The 16,233-nt window shown below is 39.6% G+C and overlaps 1 long non-coding RNA gene across 1 annotated transcript; it reads right to left on the bottom strand.

The window, feature by feature from the left end:
• Positions 1-950: 950 nt before the first annotated feature.
• Positions 951-11,606, bottom strand: LOC137859574 (uncharacterized). The gene is made up of 3 exons (XR_011098393.1): positions 10,692-11,606; positions 9,504-9,619; positions 951-2,809 (listed from the first exon to the last, which is right to left on the bottom strand). It is a non-coding gene; the product is annotated as an uncharacterized lncRNA (long non-coding RNA).
• Positions 11,607-16,233: the final 4,627 nt, after the last annotated feature.

The following is a 16,233-nucleotide window of genomic DNA, read 5'->3' as shown; positions in this document are numbered from 1 at the left end:
TCAAGGCATTGTGGTAGAGTTGGCATTTCCACTCCCTGCCTGAGGCACCATCTTCTCCCTCTCCGCTTTGCCAACCTTCTTAGCTTAGCCTCCTTCTTAAGGAGCAGGGAGCTGAGGCAAAACAGCCAGACAGTAATTTTGCTAGAGTGAGGCAGAAGAGAGCAGAGACCATATAGTAACACCAGCCTCTAGATTCCTTAGGTGGCCTGGACACAAGATACCCATGCCCAGAAGGGCCCAGGAGAACTGTGCAGATTGTTAGCAACATACATGTGCCCTGCAGCTCATTCTCTTTGTTTGCGTGTGCCCAGGCAGGAGCTGAGAGCATACCTAAAATACTACATGCAGCCCATTTTGCATACTTTTCTGTGGCACTATAGGAGCAACATGATTTATGGCTGAACGTTGACTGATGCAGTACTGGACAATTACAGGAAAGTTTGTAAGGCAATGGTGTACAGTCCTGTAAGAATATGAAATTCCTTCCTTCCTCCTGGTTTCAGACCTGAAAAGTGATGAACTCTCACAGCTCCCTTTGGGAGGATAACCAAAAGCCCACAGAATCAAACTGTGAGATGCTCCTGTCTGGACAAATAAGTGCTGTTGTCAATGACCATCAATAGCCAACTCAGAACATCCAGGGAGCTTCCATAGAAACCTGTCTTCTTAGCCTCAGCTACATGACATGCCCTGAAATCTTGTTGCACCAATTAGGTCCTGTGTGCATGAATCTGTTAACGAAATCCATCAGGTTCTTTCTGTGCGCAAAGCTAGATGTTTATATTTGAAAATGTAGGTAATAGGCTCTTTTGGCAGGGACTATCTATTTTTACTAAGTATATGTACAATATTTAGCAGAAAATAGCAACACCAGTTTTAACACAGAATTTTAAAATGTTTTTTTTTTTTTTTTTTTTTTTCCTAAGAGCAGATGTTATTTGGATCTGAGCACTACTTTAGTACAAATAAATAAAAGTAGGATTTTTACAAGACCATGGTGATCTTCAGCTCTGAGGTCCTGTATTACAGAGGTCATTGAATTTCAACAAGTGGTTCCTGCCTCTAGCTTGTCATTTCTAGCTGAGCTACAATACTTCATTTAGAAAGACATCTGGCCTCATTTTAAAGACTTCAAGTCAGAAATCCCCTTTCACTGTAGGCAAGTTTTGTACCAGTGGTTGTTCGTTACCCTCCCTGGGAAAAAAATGGCACCACACTCCTATTTCAAATGCATCTTGCTCCATCTCCCACCAAACAATATTATAAAACATTATCACCTCATATTGCCCTTTTATTATCAGTAACTGCCCTTCCTTTTCATGCAATTCTCTTGCCCATGACTGAGCAGGTCCTCACGTCTTTAAGTTCACCTCCCTGGCGTCTGTGGCACACCGTATAACAGAGTATAACATGTGAATAACTTATATATAGGTTTATAACGTGCGAATTGCAGGATAAGGCAGTGACAAAGTCTAATGCTGTAGCAGTAACATGTCAGAGAATATTTACCTGGCTTCTAGCTGGCCATCTGAGCCAGCAAATAAAGAGGCCCAAACATCTCCAGACAGTGACTCATCCCAGCTAACTAAAATATGTCCATTGTGAGATGACTCACCTTGCTGTGGCACTGGTCTTGCTCCATTGACTGCGGAGAGTGCCTGAAGGACTGGCAGAGACTAGGTGCCGAAGTTTTAGATCCCGAAGAGCTGAACCCTGCTTTTGATGAAGTTACTTTGTACAAGGAAAGAAATGTCAGCGGAAAACAGAAACAGCATCTTTGTTTCTTTGCCCTAAATTTATTGTCTGGTGTATTAAGCCAGTTTCTAGTATACTCATGTTTGCATTGCCTAGTTAAAATCTTGACCATGGAGACCATAAAGGATAGACATTTACTTTTTTTTTTTTTTTTTTTTTAAATAAAGAAAGCACTCTGATAGAACTGTGGTTGTACAAAAAAGGCCAAGATTCAAGATTGTCACATTTGGGATACACTCATTGGAACTGGCATCAACATTACTGCAAGAGAATATGTGATATTCTAGAATAACTTTGACCAGAACTCTTACAAGTATCTGTAAAATGCTTAACAACACAGAGCACCATTGCTTTGTTTGTCTTTCTGAAAGATTTATTGTGCTTGTTTTTCATCAGAGAGATATGTGAAGTTTAACTTTCCCTATTTTTTTGGCTGACAGTCTTACCCCTTTTATCTTGGCTTCTTGAAGAAAGCTGGCTCACCTCATCTTGCTCTAACATTTGTAACCATAGATCAACTTCAGCTGAATATAACAAGAGATTGAGACACTAACAATATTTATGTTCTCCAACTTAATGACTACAAGAGATGTCCAAATCAGCTGAGGAAAAGTCCATACGGAGAGAGCAGTATGGGTGCCAGGCAGCAGAAAGCCTGTGCAGGAAAGGTGTCCCACCTCAAGTCCCACTGCTCACCATGTTTGTTCAGTACTTTTGATACCACCACCACACAGAGATCATACCGTGACTTCTTTTCTCACTCAATGTCAAGTCCTGCTCCTTTTCAACTCAGATCACATTATACCTCTGTTGCTGGTACAGCCACTAATGCACGGAAGAATTGTTATAAAAATATGCATGCTTTTTTGACTTCCTTAAGCTTTTCTTTTCTCTTAGTTTTATCTTACTTTCATCAGCCGCATTCATCAAAAATGGAAATGAACATTAGTTCATCAGGCCAACCATCCTCACATAGCCTTAGGTCTGCTGAGCACAGTTTGGGCATCCCTGTGCTGGAGACCATCTTGGTGTCTGTAGCAGTTTGACTTGAGCACTGTAAAAGATTAAAAAAAAAAAAAAAAGAAAGTTTAAAGTCCCAATTTAGTCCAAATTGTCACTGTAGACAATGCAGACAAGGAAGTGATACTCAGCATGTTGTAACACACACTTCAGCAAGACTAGCTAGTACATCATAAAGCACCACTTGCCTTATCTACACTGGAACAAGTTGCTCTGAATGCACTAACTATTCTAACAAAAATAGTCCAGACTTATCTCAGAATGTGCCTGGGGAACTCTCACACGTTGTAATGGAAGGGCACTAGGGCTGAAACTTTAACAGTGATTTAATCTCAGACATTTCACAAGGTTATAGTTTAAGAGCAAATAAGCAAAACCAGATGATTTTAACAGTTCCATGAAAAGTAGCTTCCCAATTTGTTCAACTTCTGATCTTCACTTAATGGGCTGTCCTGTTTTTTTTTTTTTTTTTTTTTTTTTTTTTAACTTTCCAGTGGCAATGTAGTCTGCTGTGAAAGATAAGACCTATACTAGCTATGCAAACAAGCAGGGAAGAAATAGCTTTGACTAAAATTTTTGAGCCTTCTTCACATATCATAAACAAATACCAAAAACAAATGAACAAACAAAAAAAAAAAAAAAAAAAAAAAAGGAAAGAAAGAAGAAGGAACCCACAACATCTTTAATGCAGTGATTTTTATATCATCCAAAGAACGGGAAACAAACTTGGTTAGAGTTTAAAAAACCTTGCTACTACTGGAAATACCACATAGGATTCCCCATGAATCCACATCGTAGGCACATGCTCAGTGACTTCATTTGCAAGAATCCCTTCCGATCGCTGTATGCCTCCACCCACCGTTCACGCTGACAGATATATGGCATCTCAAGAAGACTGAAGGTTAACAAGTGCATCTGGAAATGTGGTGTCCCATGCAAAGTTTCTGTCTGTGAGGGCGTTCCTGGGAAGACAATGATTCTCTCTGTCCCTGTGCAAGCACCTTCGTAAAGTCAAGGTATTGCTGACCTAATGGGGAAGGGGCTTGCTGTTTAATTAACATGGAAGGTCTCAGAAAATGTTCTCAGTCACTGACCCAGAGACTCCTGCAGCTTTTTGGCTACCTATATGAATAAAACTTTAAGAAAAAATATTTCACAGATACTAGGTAGCAATCTCTGCACATGGAGATACTAAAGGGGGCTATACTTTTCATGGGGAATTTGTAGGGGTTCATAAATCAAAAAGGACTGAAAAAAAAGTTTAGATCTCATCTGTTCAGGTGAAAAGAACTGCTGAAGTCTGAAGTGTGGGTATGTATTAATATATCATGATATCGCAACTAAAACATTATACAACAGCACAATATGATATAATAGTTCTGTCCATTTAGTCTCATGGGTGTAAAGCAACAAAAACATAAGAAATCAAGCCAGACCAAGCTGTTCATTTTAGATCTTGACTTCTGAAAAACACTATTTGCAGTAGATCACTGTTAACCTCTTTATTAATTATACCTTTGGAATCTTTATTCAGAGCTGGAAAATGGCTCCACACACAGACATGACCTAAGAGTAGTAGCAGTGTATGTTGCAGAAAACATTGAAGTCATGCAGGGCATCTTAATATGAATACATGTATCAGAAAATATTGCATAGTTGTAATGTAGTCCCCAAGTGTAAAACTCACACACATCCTCCCTCCCCCACTCTCTCCTTCATTCATAGTCTTTCCCTACATTCAATAAAACTAAAAATAAATCTGTTTGTTGCTAGTCCTATATAAGAGGAATAAAATAATTTTTCTGAGGTGGGTAGCATGAGATAATTATTGCATTTTAAGGGAGGAGGATAATAAGATTTTATTTTTTTTATCAGAAAAAAAAATATTGGAGGTAGATATCTGTGCAGTTGCTGAGCTTTTGTGTTCTGGGGCTAGGAGACCTGAATATTATTAAGGGATCAGTCGCAAAGTGCATCAATCTGGCATGTACTAGAGCCAGATATCTATTTGCCAGGAACTGGAAAAAAAAATCTCAGCAGGCTCACAGTTGAAGAATGGTGGACATCGCTTTGATTCAAGAAAGCCCTGGCACAGATATCTTCCTGGATATGGATAACATAATGGACTTTGGGGAACATATTAAGTCACCCCCCCGTGACTTGGTAGCAGCTCTGGATGTGAATTATACAACTCTGGATTGAAATGTTAAGGACTTAACAATTTCTGTCTGCAGCATTTCCAACATCTGAGTAAAGTGTTGGGTTACTTTTTTTTTTTTTCTTTTGGTTTGATGGCCAATTGGACTATGCTATGTCATTCTTTCTTTAAAAACCTACAAAAGAAAGAAAGTAAAAATTAAAAAGAGGGTGGGGAGAGTGACTGTGAGTGAGTGTGCGTGATGCACTGCATTTAATGTTTCTCTAGAACAAAGTCACACTTGAAGGCCTGGCTTCTTTATTTATACTGTTTGTTTATATGATCCAGGAATGCTTGTTTTCAGCATGGCATAATTTTTGCAGTGGCTTCAAATGAAAATATGTATTCAGTAAAAACAGAAAATCAACTGGAAGCTCACCACTGCACTGAGAGGCCCATTCAGACTCGCAGCAGCCCAGCACCCAAAAGCTCATTAGAGATTCATAAGGAGCAAACTACTTGATTGGCTCTGCTCTGACCAAGTTTGGGGTAGTTTTTCTGGATTTCTTCTAAAAAATACAGGTGTATACAATAAATACACTGTTTTTTTAATACCTAACACCAGCTGGGCACTGATGCTGAATGACAGGTGTTTGCATTTAGGGGGAGTGAAGACATTCAAGAGTTTTCCTGACCCTATTTATTTTAGTATCAGAATTCTTTTCTTGATGACAGGGCTTGGATTTGATTGTTTGAAGGGGTTCCTTTATATTTCAATCACATGTTCATACTGAACATCATATCTTTACCTCTTCATAAAGCCAAAGCACTTTTATTTTCAGTGTGTGATACGCACAGGGCAACAGAAGGCTATAATACTTTCTATAGTATCTATTATATAAACGAATTTCAACAACTGATAAAGAAAATATAATGAATAATGAAGGATTACAAGCTCCCCATGCTTTGCATAATGTAGAAAACTTCTTTACATTGCTCTGGGTGTACTTTGCCTTCTGTCCCTAGCTTCATGGGCCATTATTTCTTGTTTCAACTCATGTAGACCATCTCTTAGACATAATTGTATCACATATAAAAAAAATACACTATTTATGTGAAAAGGTTATATTAGTAGACTATTGATATACTTTACACTTAAACCTTTTGCTTTCTTTTCCTCTAACAAAGAAGCGGGCTGCCTGTAGGAGAATTGGGAAGGGAAGGCTTGACGTTGGCTTAAGTTGACATGACACCTCCCAAACAGAACATCTATCCATGCCCAATGGGCTACTGGGTTTTAAAAGCCTTGTGTTTATAGGAATAAACAAAAGTTATCTTTACAGAAGACTTTTAAAAAGAGGTGACTGAGATCTTCGGGAAGATATGTAAAGAATATTCTAAATGATTGGAGCTTCTGCTGGAAAAAATAAAAATCAAAAAACAAGCAATTCCAAGAAAGGAATATTTTGTGAAGGGAAAGAAGTAAGACTGGAATTAGGGGTGCAGAGAGTTTGGGAGATGAAATTTTGGCATTTTGCATTTTAGACTGGCCAACTTCCAGACAGGTGTGATTTACCTGTGGTAACTTCCCATCAGCATCATGGAAAAACCAGTATGGTGTGCAAGCCAAAATAAAGGAACTTATTCTGCATGATCACAGAATGCAACTCAAAATGATAACACAACCAATTGAGGTTCTAACTCACAGGCCATGAGCTCACAAAAGCATTGGACAAGCATCTTCCATCAGTCACTCCTGGCTGCCAGTGTGGGCTGAAAAAAATCAGAGAAGCTTGCCTTTTAAAGAAGTCTCTTGTCTTCTGCCACTGCAACTAGTCTCCCTTCTGAAATGCCTGGTGCATGGGGACGCAAGCATCAGGAGGGACATAATGGTCTTTCATGAGGATTATTTAAGGTTTTCAAGACTAACACCCACAATTTACATGAAGAAAAAAAGAACTATACAATGCAAGCTTATAAATTCTTTTGGGGAAGGGGAAATCTGTTAGCCACTGGAAGTAACTATCTGGCATTTTAAATAGAAGCAGCTTTCTGCCTTGCTCTGTCACAGGGTCACTGAAAGTCAGAATCTGAAAGATCTTATCCAAATAGATTTTCCCCAGCATCCTGGAACCGTGTGGGCCAGTAAGGCTGGTTAGTGAGTCAGATAATCCTGCCCTCTGCACATTATGCAGCCCGAGAGAAGGGCAAGCGTTCCAGTGGGAGGGACACCATCCAGACAGCCTGTGCAGAGGTGTCTTTTCTGGTAATAAGAGTGAATTGGAGAATATAGTGCTGTACCTGTGATAATGAGCCTTTAAGACCGTTATAGCTAAACATTCTTCTCAGCCTTCTCAAAACATAACATTTCAGTTTAAGCCAAACAACGCCATTCAGCACAATATGTCTGAGAAAGAAAGCCACATATTCTTCTTGCATTTGTCTTTATGTCTCTTTTTGGCAGATAATTCAATTTTTCATTTGATTTAAGAACATGTTTTGAAAGGGCTGGTCTTTACAATAAAGGAACAAGTCCTGCAAATCTTCACACATGTGATTTTAATAGGTGTAGATGTGTGAATAAGGATTAGAAACACTCAGTCCTTGCTTAGCATTAGTGTGTGGGCTCAAGTTATGTTCTTGCTGTGAATTGGCAATGAGACGCAAAGCCTTTTGCCTCTAGGGCTGTGGTTCAAATGCAGCCTGGGTCATTGGTGGCTCTACGTAAAATGAGGGGGCTGTTTCAGTCCAATTTCACCCTCTTCCTGTTAAAAGACAGCAGAGAATTCAAGGTCAGAGTGATCTCAGAGTCTCTCATCTTATTATGAATTGCTATTTTTGTCTTACTATGCTATACTATAGAGCCTAGAGACTTTCACCAGGTGTGGGGTGCCTTATATTAGGTACTGTAAAAGCACATGGAACTCAACTGATTTACAAATAAGAGACAGGACAGCTTATGAATGGAAGAGGAAGGCAAGCATCAAGAAATAAGGGAACTTGCTCATGGGACAGTAGTGATGTCCAGAGCAGAGACCACATTTCTTGACAACAAGACCATGCATGCCTCCTTCACAGGCAGCTCTGGGTGAAACTGCAACAGGAATCATGTCCTTGGACTTTAGCTTTCCAGCGGGTAGTCTGCATGACTGTCAGCCCAGCAGTTTTTATGGTATTTTTCACTAAGGTGGGGATAATATAAAACAAAGTGTATGACAGATGAAATGCATTAGCCCCAGCAATATTAATGGATGATAATGTATACAGTAGATCATTTTATCACACCATTTACATGTAGGTTTGTTTGGTGTATTATCTTTGACACAGTGGAAGATTCATAGATCAAGAGAATTGGTGTAACCCAATTTCATCTGTTTTGTTGGATCTTCGAACAAAAGTGGATGCATTTTGAGTATACATTAAGCAACTGCTGCATGAAGAACTTCCTTACGACACCTGGCGCCTACTTTTATGGCTTATTTTGTCAGATTGTTTCTTCTATTCAAAGATTAATTTTCCTACTTGCTGAATTTGTTAAATATCTGAACAAACCAAGAGGTTTTCAGATCTGAGTTTTCTCAGATTAAGCATTTCTGCAGCAGAAAAAACACTACTCAGTCAATACAGACAGACTCGTTTGAAATCTAGCATTTGCCCCCCCACAAAAAGGTTAAACTTTCTATATAGAAAAGTACAAAATTAAATGTGCCCTGACTTACAAATGTGCCAACTGTAACTAAATGGTTATTAAGGTCATGCACTTATGAAAATGCTCTTTTATCCTAATTTTAAATGTAAAGAAAATGTTGGCTTATATTTTATATAACTTGAAATCAAGGTATGTGCAGTACTCTAATGCAGGAGAGAGCTCTTGTCACAGGTGTGACACCACATTTTAGGGAGGAAGGCACCATCCCTGCACTAGTTTCCTGGAGGTCAGTCATGTATCAGGTTTGTCAGGCCAGTGCTCTGCAGGACCCTGACTGGGTATCTCCATTCAGATGCATCCCACTGTCATTTGTAAGGCGTCTGCTGAGCACACCTGCATCCTTATGCTAGTCTCAACTTGTTAATTCACACCATTTTTATCAAAAATGTCATTTTTTTGGCAAATGATAATACAAAGCAAACTTTACTGGGACATTCTACAGGCCTAAACCAGAGGTTAGGTGTTAGCATCCTGAAGGTGTTCCAAAGCTCATGTTGTCTTGAGGGGCACAACTAAAAACTAGCACAACTGCAGGATAAACTGAAGCACAGATCCAAACTGCCATCAGCGAAGCACACAGATTAATATCAAGCTTTGTTCTGGGGGCTTAGTGTAAACTCCTGCAAGCTACCTCTCAGTTGGCTAGACCTGATGACATCAAAACAACCTTAAGCCATGACACAACACCCACATGCTTTTTTTAAGTTAATTTTCCAACATATTGGTATTTTTTTCCTTTTAAGACTTACAGGCCAGTCTGGAGAACCCCAAAGCCTCAAAACTTATTGGGACGAGGCTCTGTCTGTTCCCATGGGGCACTGTGGAGGGCAGTGGGGTAGGAGAGGGAAGATGAGCAGGGTTGGCCATAAGGCTGGGACTCACCGTGGCAGCGGTCTGAGGGATGACTGGCTGCACTCTTGACTTGGCTCTGCCTCAGGGGAACCATAGAGTCAGCATGTGGTTAGGGACAAGCCTCCAAACTTCTCTGAGTTCGCTCACTAAAAATAAATAAATAAACAATAAAAATTAAAAATAAAATAAAGTACAGACAAAAGAATAAACAGGCAAGCCAAATGCGTAAGGAAATCAAAAAGAATACAGAATCTTTTTAAACTTATATCCCTGTTACCTTTATTTCTCCTCAATGAAGTGATATTTCTTGATCCTCAAGATTCCCCTTCCTTAATGAGGTAAAATAGCAGATTATGAAGAGTGCTTTTTAATGAGAATTCAGGGACATTTCTGGGTTGGCTGAGAAGTATGAAAGTATTTAACCTTCGTTCAATGGACTGCCCTTTATTAACATTTTCCTTCTAGTGCCACTCACATAACTGCCCTTTCACAAGCCCCGTCTCAACCATTTGGTACTTATAACTTGGTTTTAGCCAGAGGGTACATTGTAGAATACAAATCAATCATTGGCTTTATTTCTTGTGACTAAAGGATTTCATAGACTGCATCTTTGTGGAAGGAGCTACCTCTAAGAAAATAGAGCTCTGTGATTAAAATGTGCCCATTTTTTTTTTGCCTGTTCAGAAGTAAAATGCTAGATGGAGAGTTCAGAAGACCATACAGTGAGTGATATGGCATTGACAGTGCAGCACAACTCAGCTCACAGCTGTGCACATACATGTGTAAACAGCACCATACCTTGCAACCAAACACTGTACCTTGTCAGGGGTGAAACACATCTTTTGGCAATGGTGACATCTTAACATCTTAGCAAGAAAGGCCAAGCAGCAGGACTTCCCCATCAGTTTGTCACAAACCCGTCCTTGAAACGTTTTCCTAGAAACAGGAGAGCATCCCTGTCTTGCGTTCCTTTGAGCATCCCTTTCTTGGGTTCATTTTCATCAGTTTCACTGGGTAAGCAGCCAAAGTGCTGCCTAGTGCTGATTCTAGCGGTGCTTTTGTCATGCAGACACTTGCCCACTGGGAAATGGATTGAAACCACCCACATACTTCTAATACGCCATTGTCTGAGCTTCAAGTGCTAATGTTAGTTAATCACACCAAGTCTGGCCTGGCCTGGAATCATGCAGGAACTGTATCCATGCCCCCCACTGTTACCTTGGAGGTGATCTGTCCTACTGCTCAATACACATTTGTAGTACACCATCTTGTGCAGGAGGAATGTACAAAGGAAGCCAGCCACAGCTAGAACAGAGGAGAGCAACACCGTTAATGTTTTAATGAAAGGCATGAAAGCAAACCCTACAAAAAAAGCTGATGGAATTTTGTTATTCACGTGGGACAGCAGAGACACATCCCAGAGACTTGGGTTCAGTCACGTGTATTAAGCTGGATTCCTGGCCGTGGAAAAAGGCAGAGCAGATACGAGGTGTACCTCAGAGCCCATGCTCTGGAGACCTGGCACTTCCAGACTGTTGTGCAAGGTTTATACCAACACTTTGGACAATAGGACATAAATTCACAGTCACAGTGATGAAAAGTCAGTCTGCAACCTATTGGACATGCACTAAACTCTGTTCCCCAGCCATGGGACACAAAAGAACTTTTTTAAAGAAAAGGCTTTTCTTACAGGACTCTTCCTTTGCCAATCTCCTGCTGCCAACATTCATTAACATCCCAGTGCAGCGTGCAGATGCACTGTACCTGCTACATTTGGATGCACAGCCAGTGCTCACTCTGCTGGGGCCCATCAGAAATGCTCAAAAGCAGCCAAGAAAAAAAAAAAAAAAAAAAGAGAGAGAGAGAGAGAGAGAGAGAAAGAATGTCCATTAGGAGACACAATGTAAGTTACAGACTCTCACAGAGAAGCATCAAGTTTTTAGGTTGAGCCCTTGCATTTCTATCTCAGGTTCAATCCTTGTGTTTCTGCCTCAGGTCTCATTTAAGACATCAGCACAGACAGATTTGCAGCACTTGGCAGGGCAGAAGGAGTCAGTAGATTCCCAAAATCCTTGGTGTCAATGTGAGCTTTGCTGCTGGCGCTCATGAAGCCAAGATTTCATTCCACTTTAATATGAACCGAGGTTCATAAGGTAAAGCGCTTGCAAATAAAATCAGTGCATTATCTTCAATTCTTGTGGGTGTTTTAGTGACACATCTCATGGTCTAAAGTCATTATAGCAGAGATACAAGATTTAGGACTTGCAGACTTGAACCAGTGCTGCAGGAACTAAAATGAAATAGTAAGAACTGCTTATGGGAAATCAAGGCAGGTTAACAACAACTGCCTTGGTCAGAAGAAAAGACCCATCTGGAAGAATATCTGAATATCAGCTATTGGAGCTGGAGATAATCTTGCAGTCTCGAATATGAACAGTACTCTGCTAACAGGAATTTTAGCATGACACAAAAAAGCTGGGTTTTGTTTACCTGTTTGTTTCTTTGCTTATTTTGTTTTCGATAGCTCATTAGAATGTATAATCCAATCTTTGTGTTGTTTGTTGGCTAGTTCTTCTGCCTAAATCCGAGGGTAGTATACAATGAGCTAACAGACAACACACACACAGACCACACAAAAACCCACAAAGCAAGTTGGAAATAAACATATTGAGGAAGAACTGGCCTCACCTCCACCATTCAATCTTCCACTGCTATACCTCCAATGATACAAAGAGAGACAATAGCTCTCAGGACCAGCAGAACACTTCGCACAAACAACTTTGAGATTTTTTTTTCCACTTAATGTCTCTCTCACTTTAGCAGTAAAAAGAAAGGATGGTTCACTTTTGCCATTCCTATATGACATTATTTTACAGTTCGCAGCTAGCTGCATACAGGCTATAGGAGATGCATGAGGAGCTGTTCATTACCACAATGCAAAAGTTTAAGTAATCACAACTTAAAAAATGTCTTGGTCCAGGTCTCATTAGTCTGGGAGTTCAAATTCCCCTAAAAACACCTTGTTGAAGCAGACAGCTTGCCTCCTATAGCACCTCAGCTCTTCCTTAGTACAAATAATCTTACAGGGAATGATTAAATGCGGGAGGAATTTTCAGCTAAGAAAAGAGCTGGCAAAGGAGGGATATTAGAGTAGAATATGAAATCATGAACGGCACAGGGAAAGTGAGTAAAGAATGACTGTGTCTTTTGCTGCCTTTAGTTCATCCATGGGAGGAAGCAATCAAGTGGCACATTCAAAACAAATGGCAAGTGTTTGGTAGTACTCTTTCACAGACTTGGTCATGTTGTGAAACTCCTTGCCACAGGATTTTGTGAATGCCAGAAGTTTACACAGATTAATAAAGAGATAAAATAAAATAAAATAAAATAAAATAAAATAAAATAAAATAAAATAAAATAAAATAAAATAAAATAAAATAAAATAAAATAAAATAAAATAAAATAAAATAAATAAAATAAAATAAAATAAAATAAAATAAAATAAAATAAAATAATAAAGTAAAGTAAAGTAAAGTAAAGTAAAGTAAAGTAAAGTAAAGTAAAGTAAAGGAAGTAGTAGTAAACATTGGTGCACCACCTCTAGCTTGGGAAGACGTGAGTCACAGTTTGCTGGAAACAACAGGAAGGAATTGCTGGAAGGAAAAAAAAAAACTTGGGATATATCAATGCCATGATATATTTACCCTGTTCTTGTGCCCTTATCTGGGCACCTGGTAGAACAAGAACATAGACCTTTGATCTGACCCAGCTAGGCTGGTCTCGTGTTTGCATCTCCGCATTGTTTGCACTTACCTGCAGACTGCTATTGAACTTACATACAACTCTCTCCTCGATGTTCTTTAAGAACTTTGTATTATCATGAACTTCTACTTAGCAGTTTGTGTGGATTTTTTTGAACCTTGGGAGAAGCTCTAAGTTATAACATTTGATGAGGAATACAGCTTATAAGACATAGAGTCTGCAGTGCAGTCAAGTAGGCTTAGATCTCGTATGTGTGTGTGTATGTGCGTGAGAGAGAAAATGTGCATGTGAAAGTAACTTTGTGTATAAAGCAGATATTTTCCATGACATACGTTGATGAATTGAATTCCGTTAATTTATAAACTATATTCAGAACTGGTAGAATTTTGCAGCGTTTCATGGCCAAATTCTGTGAAAGGGCTGGGAAAAATCTGTTCCAATTTATTCTACACTCTGCAGTGATTTTTCTAACTAACTGTGTGTGAATTATTATATTTCGATCTGTATATAGAGCGCTGAGCACTTTGGCCCCCGCCCAGCAAAGCAGCTAAAGGAAATGTCCTGCTGAATTCACAAAGACTGTTTGCATTCTTAAAAGTTAAGCATGTGCTTAAGGGCTTTGCTAGATCATAACCAAAGATCTCAGGAGCGGTTGGCAAGACTGATACCACAGAGAATAGAAGAAGAGGAAAACAGCAAGAAAGATGTCAATAGATATATTGACATGAATTTGGAATGGTGCTTAGCATTTGAGTGCATTAAGAAAAGAGAGATCTAAAAAGCCCAAGAAATGCATTTGAGAGACTGCACTGACTTTTAAAAAAATACTGCTTTCTAACAGCCACATATCAAACGCTGACTTTCAAAGAAGAGAAGCATTACAACGTATGCTACAGCATTCTCATCACATTATTTTGCTGTGTGTAACAATGCAGCAATTTTTAGCACACAAAATGCCAATCTTATTCTGGCTCTTGGGTGCACATAGATTACACAGCCACAGTGTGGCTGAGGTGGGCAGGCACCTCTGGAGGTTGTCTAATCCAGCCCCACCACCTCGGAGCAGTATCAGCTGCAGTGGGCTGCCCATGGAGTTAGATATTTCTGAGGATGAAGACACCACAATCTCTCTTGACAACCTCTCCCAATATTTGAGCATCCTATCTTCAACTTCTCCCCCTTTCAGTGCTACAAAGCTTTTGCTGGTGATCTCATGATGCTTAGACCTTCTTCCTATGCATGTACTCTACTTTACAACAACAACTAGGTCCTAAAAATTCAGGAGGATTAGACACATAAGTGAAAAATAGACACTAGCAGAAGTACTTTCAGGACTTCAGTTGGCAAATCCAAGAAAATTGTCAAGTTGTAGCATAAAGAAAACAAATCAGGCAATATTTTACTGTAGGATTCAAAATGTCATTACACGGATATCACAATATGTATGTACATTTTTCCCCTTTGAAATGTAGGGGATTATGCTCTTTAATCCTCTAGCGGGTTTGAATTTTTTCAGTTTTAGGTGTTGTACTTTAGGACTTTTCAGGACTCACTCGCATTTTGGTCCCCTTAAATTCAGCTGCATTTTCTCACTGATTTCCATCACAGCCAAAATTTCACTTTCTTTTCATAAGTACAAAGCTCCAATGTTGATGAAGTATTCAGGAATTAGATTGAACCCATAGTGAATAGCAAACACAGGAAGGCAAAGGTGCATGATAAAATGATTAATCTGTGGCTTTGCAATTACTACACAGATAGTACTTTGATATGTGCAGTATTTTTAGCAACTTAGTATCCATGTGTGTAATACACAATTTTTTACTTAGCAGCTTATCTTCCAAAACTGTATTGTATTTTTCAATGAGTCAGCTGGTTATAGTGTCCTGCAATTTGTGAAGCAAATGAATTTATGTATTATGACACGAAATGTACTTCATTCATCGATGTGACTCAGTTTATTTACGAAAATACTTCACAGAAGATGAGTGAATATTCTATAATACATTTCAAGAGGTCAATGTAGTCTCAACAATAGTGTCTTCACTGTGCATAGACCAGTAAATCTTTGCTGAGGAGAGAGGTGGCTGGGGTTTGTATGCTCGTCATGACCCGCACAGATTAGCAAAGTGCAAAGGTTCCAGTGAATGTATATGTACAAACACACATCTGCAGCGACCTTCGGGGCATGCTTAAAGCTCATCTGCTTCCCTCAAGGATTTGAAAAGATGGGGAGGAGGATTAAAAGAGTGGTAAACTGATGGAAAAAGAAGACTCAACTTCTAATTTGCTGGTCTTGTTCGTAAGACAGGAGTTGCTTTTGTTTAGCTAGAATGAAGTTGCTGTGGGGTGTTCGCATCTTTCATTAAAATAAGGCATCTAGAAAGTAAATGGAAAAATCATTCTTTTGGTTCTGTGTGAATTTAAAGATACAAAACAATTGATCTGCCCTCAAGTCCACAGCTACCGAGAGAAGGGAAACAAAATAGTGTCTGTATTGTACATAAGTGGCTACAATATGATTTTAAAGTGGAATTAGGCCAACTTGACTTGACACAATCCTTCTTTCTCTAGCAGTGCCAGCTTTTCAAAAGATTTCAAGCACCCATAATCTATACCATCTTTTCAGAGTGGTCCAGGTGCTACCAAAGGCACTGCAGCCACCCCACTCAGCAGCTGGTTTGTGAGGGTTTGGGAGCCCATTCAGCTGCAGATGGTGTGCTGGGAGCATCCTGTGGCTTTTGGTTGGATGGGTGAGCTGATCTTGCAGAGTTTCCCTCACACCACCTCTCCTTCCTGTGCACTACGTCCTTTGTGTCAGGCTCAGTGCTACTTTGAAATAGTCCACCACAGCGTAGAAAACCCAACTGGTGAAAAAATGTGAATAGTTTTCTAGTGGTTCAGTGAGCTGAACTGTGTGAGTGAAGAGTGAGAAGGGGCCAGGGGTGGGGAGAGGGGAGAGAAAGGAGAAAGAAGCAACCCACGATGTTAGAGCCAC

The sequence above is a fragment of the Anas acuta genome, chromosome 7, assembly GCF_963932015.1.
Source record: "Anas acuta chromosome 7, bAnaAcu1.1, whole genome shotgun sequence".
Lineage (NCBI taxonomy): Eukaryota > Metazoa > Chordata > Aves > Anseriformes > Anatidae > Anas > Anas acuta.
The sequence above is the reverse complement of the archived record's forward strand: the minus strand, read 5'-3'. Positions and strand labels throughout refer to the sequence as shown.